This window comes from Tamandua tetradactyla, chromosome X, assembly GCF_023851605.1.
Source record: "Tamandua tetradactyla isolate mTamTet1 chromosome X, mTamTet1.pri, whole genome shotgun sequence".
In the NCBI taxonomy this organism is placed as follows: domain Eukaryota; kingdom Metazoa; phylum Chordata; class Mammalia; order Pilosa; family Myrmecophagidae; genus Tamandua; species Tamandua tetradactyla.
The window spans coordinates 33,235,129-33,247,211 of NC_135353.1; the positions used below are offsets into that span (position 1 = coordinate 33,235,129).

General features: G+C 43.1%; 1 protein-coding gene across 7 annotated transcripts in view; it reads right to left on the bottom strand.

The window, feature by feature from the left end:
• SLC25A14 (solute carrier family 25 member 14) overlaps positions 1 to 12,083 on the bottom strand; it is a 132,187-nt gene that overhangs the window by 69,097 nt on the left and 51,007 nt on the right. For 3 of the 7 annotated variants that reach the window (XM_077145900.1, XM_077145898.1, XM_077145895.1), the window contains exon 4: positions 7,783 to 7,970. The exons of 2 other annotated variants lie outside the window; for them this stretch is intronic. The gene's annotated coding sequence lies outside the window, so the exon portion shown is untranslated. Of the gene's footprint in view, positions 1 to 7,782; positions 7,971 to 8,525; positions 8,616 to 8,909; positions 9,091 to 12,083 lie in introns of those variants that run through there. 2 more of the 7 variants (XM_077145901.1, XM_077145902.1) reach the window with 2 other exon arrangements.

The following is a 12,083-nucleotide window of genomic DNA, read 5'->3' on the forward strand; positions in this document are numbered from 1 at the left end:
TCATCCCTGGGAGTCATCTCCCATGCCGCCAGGGAGACTTTCACCCCTGGATGTCATGTCCCATGTAGGGGGAAGGGCAATGATTTCACTTACAGAGTTGGGCTTAGAGAGAGAAGAGGCCACATCTAAGTAACAACAGAGGTCCTCCAGAAGCAACACTTAGGCATGCCTATAGGTAGGGTAAGCTTCTCTACTACCTCCATAAGCTTCACAAGAGTAAGCCTCAAGAGCAAGGGCTTGGCCTATTGATTTTGGTGTCCCCAATATTTGACACAGTATCAGGGGATTCCCTGATGGTAAAGTTTAATAGTTCCATAATTTTTCTCCTATCCCTCAAGGGACTTTGCCAATACTTTTTTATTATTTGCTTAATATATTCCAGGACATATCCAGGCATCACATTAAACTATACAGGATTAAAGGCCCTCATTCTTATTCTGGGTTCTCTGTGAACGAATTGTTCAAATGAGCTATCCAGACAGGTTGAATTAGATTATGTGCTACAGAAAATTTAGGTTCCAGACAAAATAAACCTTTCTTCCTTTGGTCTCAAAACGTAGGTGCAGTTCTAAAATATAGACAATGCCATCCTTACCCCTGTGTTCTGAATTACCTTAATCCTGGCCTGATTGGCTTCATCTTATCTTTAAATACCAGGCTATAGATACGTAAAACAGCCTCTCAAAATCAAGAAATAATAATTACCACTCCAGACTAAACGTGTCTACTTTAAGAGCTTACAATCCCGGCCCCTGTTTTCTTAGAAGGAGACCATACAATAATCGTTCTTTCATTTCTGGCTTGTTTTGCCTCACCAAATGTCCCAGTGGTTGATTCACATCATTACGTGCTTCTCAATTTCGTTTCTTTTTGCAGCAGCACAATATTCGATCATATGTACACGCTATCGTTCGCCAATCTACTTCTCAGTCAGTGCATCCTTCAGCCACCTCTATTCATTAGGCATCATGTATAATGCCCAAAGTCCACAGTCCATCAAAACTCTCAATTTTAGATAATTTCATTGTTCCCAAGAGAAAGAGTACCAATAAACACACCCTCACCAAATAGAAAATCTAAACCTCCCCTTAACACTTGTCCCTCGCCCCATTATTTACCCCTGCTGTTGCTGTGGTACTTCTGATGCTTTCCTGTTAAACATAGCCCATAGCATGCAATAGCAGTTTCCCCCTGTACCCTGGACTTAAACATTCTTTGTACACAAATCATATCTTTGAAGTAGTTCTTGCAAGAACTCATTTATATTTCTAGTGTTAATCAGTGGGACACATGGATCTATACAATCCCTTTCAATCGTGTTCACTTGCAATATGGTAATATTACTTATAGACCCATAAGAGAACCACCTTCACTCCTATCTATTCCCTTACATTGGAGTTCAACTTCATTAGCTAACTGTTCACCCATCTCTAGTTTCTATGTATCTCTAAGACCCCTATATTCTATATAAGCCTCCGATTTTACCTTTATCATGGTCATAAAAGTGGTGTCATACAGTATTTATTCTTTTGTGTCTGGCTTATTTCACTCAGCATTATGTCCTCAAGGTTCATCCATCTTGTCATGTGCTTCAGGACATCATTTCGTCTTACTGTTGCATAATATTCCATCGTTTATATACACCACATTTTGTAAAACCATTTGTCTGTTGATGGGCATTTGGCATTGCGTCTTTTAGTGACTGTGAATAATGCTGCTATGAATATTGGTGTGCAAATGTCTGTTTGTGTCACTACTTTCAGCTCTTCTGGGTATATACCAAGTAGTGTATTTCTGGGTCATAGGGCAACTCGATATTTAGTTTCCTAAGGAACCGCCAAACTGTCTTCCATAGAGGCTGTACCATTATATATACCCACCAGCAGTGCAAAAGTGTTCCAATTTCTCCACATCCTCTCCAGCATTTATAGTTTCCTATTTGTTTAATAGCAGCCATTCTTATAGGTATGAGATGGTATCTCATTGTAGTCTTGATCTGCATTTTCCTTATAGCTAATGAAAAGGAGCATCTCTTCATGGGCTTTTGAGCCATCTATATTTGCTCTTCAGAAAAATGCCTATTCATATCTTTTGCCCATTTTATAATTGGGTCGTTAGAACCAATTTTTTGAGTTGAGTTGAATGATTTCTTTATGTATACAGGATATCAAACCTTTGTTTGATGTGTGATTTCCAAATATTTTCTCTCATTGAGTTGGCTGCCTCTTCACCTTTTTGAGAAAGTCTTTTGAGGTGCAGAACCATTCGATTTTGAGGAGTTCCCATGTGGTAGTTAGATTCAGTTGTCAACTTGGCCAGGTGAAAGCACCTAGTTCTGTTGCTGTGGACATGAGCCAATAGTAGGTGCATCTCATCTGTTGCTAATTACATCTGCAGTCGGTTAGGAGGCGTGTCTGCTGCAATGAGTGACGTTTAACTTAATTGGCTTGTGCTTAAATGAGAGAACGCAATGTAGCACAGTCTAGCAGCTCAGCAGTCCTCATCACAGCACTTGCAGCTCAGCCCAGGCCTTTGGAGAAGTCACCCCGGGGAAAGTTGTTGGAACCCAGGGGCCTGGAGAGAAGACCAGCAGAGACCATCCTGTGCCTTCCACGTAAGAAAAGAGCCTCAGTGGAAAGTTAGCTGCCTTTCCTCTGAAGAACCAACAAAATAAATCCCCTTTTATTAAAAGCCAATCCGTCTCTGGTGTGTTGCATTCCGGCAGCTAGCAAACTAGAACACCTATTTTTTCTTTTCTGGCTTGTGCTTTGGGCATAAAGTTTAGGAAGCCACCTCCTATTACTAGGTCTGAAGATGTTTCCCTACATTTTCTTCTAGAAGCTTTATGGTGTTAGTTCTTATATTTAGGTGTTTGATCCACTTTGAGTTAATTTTTGTATAGGTATAAGGTAAGGGTCCTCTTTCATTCTCTTGGCTATTGATATCTAGTTCTCCCATGCCCTTTTATTGGAAAGACTATTTTGTCCCAGTTCAGTGGATTTGATTTGGGGGACTTGTCAAAAATCAGTTGACCAGTCGTCTTTGGATGCACGAGTGGGTCAATGGTAGAATACTTACTTTCCATGCAGGAGAACTGGGTTCAATTCCCACACCATGCACCCCATCCCCCCAAAAAAGAATCAACTGGCCATGGATTTGGCGGTCTATTTCTGCACTCTCTATTCAATTCCATTGGTCAATAGTTCTATCTTTGTGCCAGTACCGTGCTGTTTTGATATCAAGTTTTAAAGTCAAGAAGTGTTAATCTTTCCACATTGTTCTTTTTTTAGGATATTTTAACTATTGGGGTCTCTTTCCCATCCAGATGAATTTGGTAACTAGCTTTTCTAACTCTTCAAAGTAGGTTGTTGGAATTTTGATTGGTACTGCGTTGAATCTGTAGATCAATTTAGGTAGAACTGACGTCTTAATTATATTTAACCTTCCTATCTATGAGCAGGGAATGTCAGGTAATGGTTTCTTAAAGCACAAGCAACAAAATTAAAAATCAATTAACTGGACTTCATAAAAAAAAATTGTGCCTCAAAGGGTACTGTTAAGAAAGTGAAAAGACAACACACAAAACGGAGAAAATGTTTGCCAATCATATCTCTGATGAATATATAGAGAACTCTCAAAACCCAACAAGATAACCCAGTTTTAACACTGGGCAAAGGACTTCAAACAGATATTGCTCCAAAAGGAGATATATAAATGGCCACTAAGCACATTAAAAGATGCTCAATATCATTAGTCATTGGGGAAGTGCAAATCAAAGCCACAATGAGATAACACTTCATAACCAATAGGATGGCTATAATTTTTTATATGGAAAGTAACAGGTGTTGAAAAGGATCTGGAGAAATTGAAACCTTCAGACATTGCTTGGGGGATGTAAAACGGTGTAGCCTCTGTGGAAAACACTTTGGCAGTTTCTCAAAAAGTTAAATAAAGACCCGTAAACCATGAGACACAGCCACTGCACTCCTGGGTATACATCCAAGCAAGGTAAAAACTTACATACACAAATGTTCATAGCATCATCCACAATAGCTAAAAAGTGGGGGAAAAAATGTCCAACAAGTGAAAAATAAACACAGTGGAATATTACACAACCAAACAAAGGAATGAAGTACTGATACGTGCTACCACATGGATGAACCTTGGAAACATTAAGCTAAGTGAAAGAAGCTAAACTTCAAAGGCCATATATTATATAATTTAACTGACAAGAAATGTCCAGAGTAGGCAAATACAGAAAAGACAAAAAAGCAGATTAGTAGTTGCTTAATGTTAAGGTAGATGAGGGTATAGGGTGTTGATAGCTAAAGTGTATTTTTTTTTTGAGGTGATGAAAATGTTTAAAAACTGATGATGGTGATGGATGCACATATCTGTGAAGATATCAAAACCCACTGAATTGTATATTTCCAATGGATGAAATGTATGTGTCATGTTTAGGTTCATGTGTCAACTTGGCTAGGTGGTAGTGCCTGTTTGCCTGGTCAGGCAACTACTGGCCTGTCTGTTGCTATGATGACATTTCATGGACTTAAATCTTGATTACACTGGCTGCATCCACAGCTGATTGCATCTGTAAACAGCTAAGGGGAGTGTCTTCTGCAACGAGTGACGCTTAATATAATCACTGGAAGGTTTTTAAGGAGGATTCAGAAGAGACAGTCACTCTTCCTGCTTCAGTCAACCAGCCTCTCCTGTGGAGTTTGTACAGACCCTTCATCGGAGCCGCCAGCTTCACAGCCTGCCCTAAGGATTTTGGACTCTTCCATTACCACGGTTGTCCAGCCAGCCTCTCCTGAGAGTTCACTAAAGACCTTCATCAGAGTTACCAGCTTGCAGCCTACCCTACGGACCTTGGACTCTACCTTCCCACGGTTATGTGAGATACTTTTACAAATTTTATATCTACAGATATTTCCTGCTGATTCTGTTTCTCTAGAGAACCCTAGCTAATACAGTATGGTATGTGAAATATACCTCCATAAAGCTGTTAATGAAACTAGTTGTATTTCTGGAAGAGAGGGAGGGAGGCAGAGAAAGAAAAGAGGGAGAAAGGGTTAATGGGAAGTTAAGAATAGTATTAACACAGTAAGGCTCAGAAAAGTAAACCCAATGAGATGCAGTGGTATCACCAGCGCAGAGAAGATACTTGGTTCAGGACAGCTGGTGTGTTACTGCATAATCACTAACTACCTATACTAAACACTAAGAATATGCTCTGTTCCATGCAAAAATCAGCACATTATGACATAATAACCACATTAAAATAATTATTTAAATTTGAAAGCACTTGAAGATTTAAGTTTAAATATCAGTTCAATATATTGAGGGAAATCATTTCAAGTTTGTTATTCTCAAAATAAAATATTAGAATATATGAAAATGAAAATTTTCCCACAAAAGGAACTAACATTTATTGATCATGTTAACTTCTCGACAATACATAAGCTCATTTAAGTGTCATAAACTACCCCGTGAGGTACCCCAACCCTTTTAAACAATTTTGAGGAAGTGAAGCATCCTCTCTTATGCATCATCATAAGAATCTGGGTTGTCTCATTTCCTTTCCCAATAATCTTCAAGCCCCGAGATTATTTATGCAGTGACCTTTTCCAATGACTTCAATTTTATAAACAGAATTTAATCTTCCTGACTCACAGAACTTCTTATTGAGCATTTTAAAACCATAACAGATCCATCATCTTCACTAGGAATTCAAAACATCTGCCTCTCCCAAGGAGTGTCCAAGACTTATAAGAATTCCTAACATGGTTTCCTATCACAATAGGTATGTAACTTTTCATGAGACCAGAAGTAAAAACAGAAATTAACACTCAGAGTGCTTAATAAAGTCCAGATATTGTGCTGAAAACTTTATAAAGCTTTCTCTGTTTCAGTCTCATACTCATTCCTTATGAGATAAAACGGACCTTCCTTCTGAAATGTTTATAAAAAATATGAATGTAATAGTTAGAAGAACAAAAATATATAGATGGGAAAATGCTTTAAAATGTAGCAGATTAGTCATAAATATATAGAAAGTAAGTTTACAGAAGAGCACTACAGAAGGAAGAGTAATCTAATTTAATTTACTCAAAATGATATCCTAATATAATCTGAATGTAAGACAGAGTTCAGTCATCTAACAGGTAGCATTTGAAGATAAATCTAAATTTCCATTCATGTGTAATATCCATTCCATTAACGTTTTAAATAATTGTCAACAAAATATAAGTCAAGTGTGCTGGTTTGAAAGGATGTATGTACCCTAGAAAAGCCATGTTTTATCAAAATCCCATTTTACAAAGGTAGAATAATCCCTATTCAATACTGTATGTTTGAAACTGTAATCAGATCATTCCCTGGAGATGTGATTTAATCAAGAGTGGTTGTTAAACTGGATTAGGTGACGACATGTCTCCACCCATTTGGGTGGGTCTTGATAAATGTCTGGAGTCCTATAAGAGAGGAAACATTTTGGAGAATGAGGGAGATTCAGAGAGAGCAGAGAATGCTGCAGCACCATGAAGCAGAGAGTACATCAGCCAGCGCTTTGGAGATGAAGAAGGAAGACGCTTCCCGGGGAGCTTCATGAAACAGGAAGCCAGGAGAGAAAGCTAGCAAATGACGCTGTGCTCACCATGTGCCCTTCCAGCTGAGGAAGAAACCATGACTGTGTTTACCATGTGCCTTCTCGGATGAGAGAGAGACCCAAACTTCATTGGCCTTCTTGAACCAAGGTATCTTTCCCTGGATGCCTTTCATTGACATTTCTATAGACTTGTTTTAATTGGAACATTTTCTCTGCCTTAGAACTGTAAACTAGCAACTTATTAAATTTCCCTTTTAAAAAGCCAGTCCATTTCTGGTATATTGCATTCCGGCAGCTAGCAAACTAGAACAGCAAGTAAATTGAGTGACATTATTTTCTAAGATTACTTGGAAATGTTGCTTATATGCTGTTCTGGAAAACCAGTCCCTTATATGAGAGATTCTAAGATTATTAAATTTAAACTATAAATTTTTGCCCATGATTTTCACTTTGGAACTAAGTATATCTCATTACCTTTACACACACACAGTCAAAATCATGTCCAATGAAACTACTGCATAAAGATTCTTTATTTAACACAGTTATATAGAACAGCTCTTGGTCCTGCCCCCTAATAGGAATTAATAAAATTCAACCCAAGTAATAGAAAGCTCGCCTTTCATGCAGGAGACCTGGGTTCGATTCCCGGACCATGCATCCCCCCCCCCCAAAAAAAAAGAAAAGAAAAATTCAACCCATTAAATGTAAAGGCAATTTGGGGGGAAATAAAAAAGGCAGTGGGCTGACTTTTTCAGCTGATATTTTTAAGTCATTAAATTACTGCCCATGTCCCAAAAAAAGAAAAAATCCAAATCAGTCTTAAAAGTGTCCAGTTTATACAGCTGTAAATTTTAGCCCTGGACTGGCTTTTTTGTAACTGACATCTTTCAAGTACCATAAACTATATTAATCAGATCTTGGAAAGGGAGATGGATGGGATGTTGAAGAAAAAATCATTTTCTTTTTAAAATTTAAACCCTACATCCCTAATAAACATCAGGGACGGAGTGACTCAAGATTACATTGTTAAATCAAATGACCCCTCTAGCATTAAAGCTTTAAATCTGAATGTCCACGCATTTCATCAAAATTCAGGCGTCCAACTGAGGGGAGTTGGACTCCAGCCCCGAGAATTACTGCTGTTCAAAGCAGATGGGATTTCAAGTTACCTAATGTCCAGATCGCCCTCTTCTTTTCTTTTCTTTCCTTTCCGTGTAAACCTCAGCAGAATCCCAAGAGGCCCCGGAAAGCTCTCATAACCGCACTAACGTCCAGAAGGTCGCTCAGCAACTCTTCCGTCCCTGCAGCTGCCACGCGATGCTGCTGGGGATTCATCTTCAGCCAATTCTTGCAGCTCCTAAGGCAGAAGAAACCGGCTCAGGCCCAAAGTGTGCGTGTGTTTGAGGGAGGGGTGGTGGTGGTGGAGGAGAGCGTTGGGGAAAAGGAAGAGGATTGAGGATGCTAGGTGGACTTCCAGTACCCCCAACTCCTTCCCAAAGCGCTGTGGGCAGGGGACGGGGAAGCCCAGTATCTGCGCCCGGTAGGTCGAGCCACCGGTTCCTCCCGTGCTGCCACGGAGCGATGGGGCAGCCTTGGCAATCATCGCCTCTCTCTCTCTCTCTCAAATTTCCTAGTGGCTCCTCCTCCCTCTGTCCAGGACCCCTACCCTATGGCGCTTCGGGAACCCGGGCGCGCGGGGCCTGGGCCGGGTGAGGGGTCAGTTTGACAACCCCCAAGCAGAGTGGCGGCGAGGGGAGAGTTGAAGTGACCCACTCGCTCGGCAGACACTTTGAGGGGACGGTCCCAGCCGTGGGGGGGGGGGGGGGGTCGGAAAGCACCTCTCTGCATGCCCAAGGGTCTTGGTTTGAAAGAAGAAAAAGAAACACCTATAACTAGTCTCACTCTCACCCACCGTCCTTCACCCGGGCTCGGCCTCCTCTCTCCTTTGCTGCCCTGCCCGCCTCGGGCCGGCCCTGGACCTGCCAAGACAACGGAGCCGGCTCGCCGGTCGAAGCCATCTGCTTTCCCGAGCGCCCAGGAGCCCGGGCGCCCACCCAAGCGGAGGGTGGAGCGGAGCAGAGAGCAGCGCGCAGGTCGAGAGCGCCGCCCGCAGGCTCATAACCGCAGACTCGCGCCTGTGGCCCCACTCAGCGCCGCCAACCTAAAGGGACCATCAAAGGGGCGCTGGAGTTGGAGAGCGGTCCAGGGGTGCCTCGCTCTGGTTGTCTGGTTCCGCGCCCGGCTGCCCCCCAGGCCCGCCCCCCCCGCCCCCTCCTCCTTGCCAGCCCGCAATTACCTGCCGCCCCTCATGCGTGTTCAACCACTGCCGTTAAAGTTCACTCTGGCCCGAGAGCGGCCCTGGGCTTCCCCCTGCACCGCCCAGCTCCTTGATTCACCTTGCCCCGCACGCCTAGGCTATCAGATCTGAGAAGCGGTCTCAGCACCGCGCTGGGCCCTGGCTTGGGAATAGCGCTCGGTGTCTTGACTCCTGGGTCAAGTCCTGTGCCTGCGCCTGCGCCCTCCATGCGGGCAAGAGTCACAAATTAACCTCAGGGTTCCCGGTCCACTCCCGCCACTGGCGCCGAGGAGGTGGGGCCAGCGGAGGGGACGCCGAGAAGCCGGCGGGAGTAGGAAGAGGCCCTGGCGCAGCCAGTGGACAAAGCCCGCAGTAAGTTGAGGAGCACCGAGATCGGAGCCGGATGGAAGAGTTGTACAGGCACCCTGCGAAGAAGGGCCGAACTTCTCTCCCAGAGCTCCTCCCTGGGGAGCACTACGCCGTGGGCATAGCGGCACTTCCTCGAGCTCTCCAAGTTCCCGCCTCTGGCACAGCCAGCTGGAGAGGCACTTGCCAATGCATCGCATGTAGATCAGCTACCCGGGACACCCAGACCGTGTCTGCTCTGAGCCCGCGGCCGGAGGGCGCTGAAGGCTGCTGTCCCGGAGCCAACCACGCTGGACATTGGAGGCTCCCTTGAGGAGAGACTGTCCAGCGCTTGGCGCTGAAGAGCGCCGTGGGGAAGGGAAGTCCGACCACTTGGGTTAGGCCTTGGTGTAGGGTGCATTGGTCAAATTCAGTGCCGAACCGAATGCGGGAGATAGTTGATTCGGGTTTCCAAACAATCCATTCACTCAATCCCCACGTCTATTATCACTTCCTCCCATCCAAATCCTCCTCCGGACCACAGAATTGCAGAGCTTGATGAGTCCCAGGGAATGGATCAAGCAAGTTCTTTCACTTTACAGAGCAGTGTTTGAGAAGTTCTGTCACACAGCCCTTATCTGGAGCAAGGTCTGAACTTGGCCTGAGGAAGAATAAATCTCAATACCATTCAATTCGGAGATGGAAGCAAGGATTTCTCCACTGGCAGCCAGCATTTTGACCTTTTGGGTCAGTAGGTACAGTGAAGCCCAATAAGACCCAGGCAGAAGAGACACTTCAGAGAAAGGCACATCAGAGTTGACTAGAAGAAGGCAGCCAACACCTGAGGGCAACAACATGGCAAGACAGAGGAGGATCCCAACAGAGGGATTCATGCTTGCTTGTTTGGTTTTTTTAAAATATTTTTATTGATAAATCCTCACACACGTACATTCCTTAAATGGTCTACAATCAGTGGCTCACGATATCATTGGAGCTCTAACCTGAATGTTAACAGGGAAGTGAATTCAGCTGAAACTATGGAAGTACTTTCTTAAAACCAGAGTTGTCCACGTCCCGGAGTGGGGGAAGGGGACTGTAGCTTGGTGGTGGTGGTGGTGGTGGTTCCATGATATCAGTGACCAAACCAGGATCCAGTGGGCCTTTTGTACTATATCCACTCCTCCTTATCTTGGTTACTGCTCCCTGTTCTTGAGCATCATGTACCTGCCCTGGTTCCCTCCTGGAGCAAGTGGTTCCAATTTAAGCAAATTCCCATACATTGATTCCAATCTAAGTTAATCAACATAGTCCCACTGGCTACTTTAGCCTACAAGGAACATGACAACACGTGGACCAATGAGAGGAGCAATTTGCTGGGAGCTTTGGGAGAGTTTCAGAAACCCCCTCTTTCTGCACGTGCTCAAAGAAGCTAGTAGCCCCTAGAGCTGTGGGCAGCCATCTTCCAGCCACAAGTAAGAGCCAAGTTAAAGCAGACATCAAGAAAACATCAGCAGAAAATCTCACTTTGGTGCCATTTTTGAGCCTCTGAATCAAACACCTGAATCCAGGTCTACTTTCATTGACTAAGCCAGCAGAATCAGGGTTTTCTGTTACTTAAAACAGTTAAATCTGACTGATACAGGCCCAATGGTCATTTTTGATAGTGAAGACCCAAGTATCAGATGAGCAGGTGGACCAGGTAATTTTTAAGTACATATACCAGTGCTAAGTTCCTACACCTAAATGGTAGAACTGGGTAGAAACTTTGGGGAAGGAGGATTCCAACAGAGGGATTCATCCTTGTTTTGTTTCGTTTTTTAATATTTTTATTGCTAAATCTTCACACACATGCATTCCATAAATGGTATACAATCAATGACTCACAATATCATCACATAGGTATGTATTCCTCACCATGATAATTTTTTTTGCAATTCATTTTTATTTATGTCTATAAACTCCAATTCTCCTTGATGCAATAATAATAGCAATGATAATGTTTGTAATAACCCACTCACTTTCAAGTAAACTGAGTCAATTTCCAATTTTGATTAGTCTCTAGGAAACTAATTAGTTGAGGAAGCTCCTTCTCCTTCCTTTCTTCTAAGATTTGACCTATGTCCTGGAAGTTGGGAAGGAATGTAGATATCATCCTGAAATGGAGATGGAGGTGGGGGAAGGCAACTATTCCCTGGGTATCACTAACTATCCTCCAATGACGAGGTAATTTATCTTCCCAGTCCCTGTCTGTGTGTGCTCACGTCACGTGGACACCCACCATGAATCCTCATTTCCCAATTGTCAAGATCCCTTTTCAGCTACTGACCCTCTCTTAGACTTTCCAAGTTCTTACTATGGGCTTGAAAAGTCTAGCTATACTGCTTTTGCCCAAACATACATAGGTAGTTGAACCTTATGACACCATCGTCACTTTTCCTAGATACCTCTCAGTCTTTGTAGTACTTCTGTTCCAGCAATATGCTGGCCTCAACTTCTATATCAAATATGTAGCCTCAACACAATACACGCTGGAAAATAAAGCACAGTTTTCTTTTGGTCCGAGATCCTCAAAGTACTCTGAGTCTATACTTTCAAACCACCCAAATCCAGGGACTCAGAGCTGACAGTGAACACAGTGCCCCCCAACAACTCCTCTCTTATCCAGGTAAAAAAATATATATATCCCTGGCCCATCCTAGGAAGTGTTTATGTCTCCACTCCCAGGAGAAATGAGGGCAAAAGACAACCTAGGAGTTTATCCCCACTATTATGTTAAAACGCTGATGTTTGGTACTGAAAAAACCTTTTTCACTGAACTATTGCGAACAC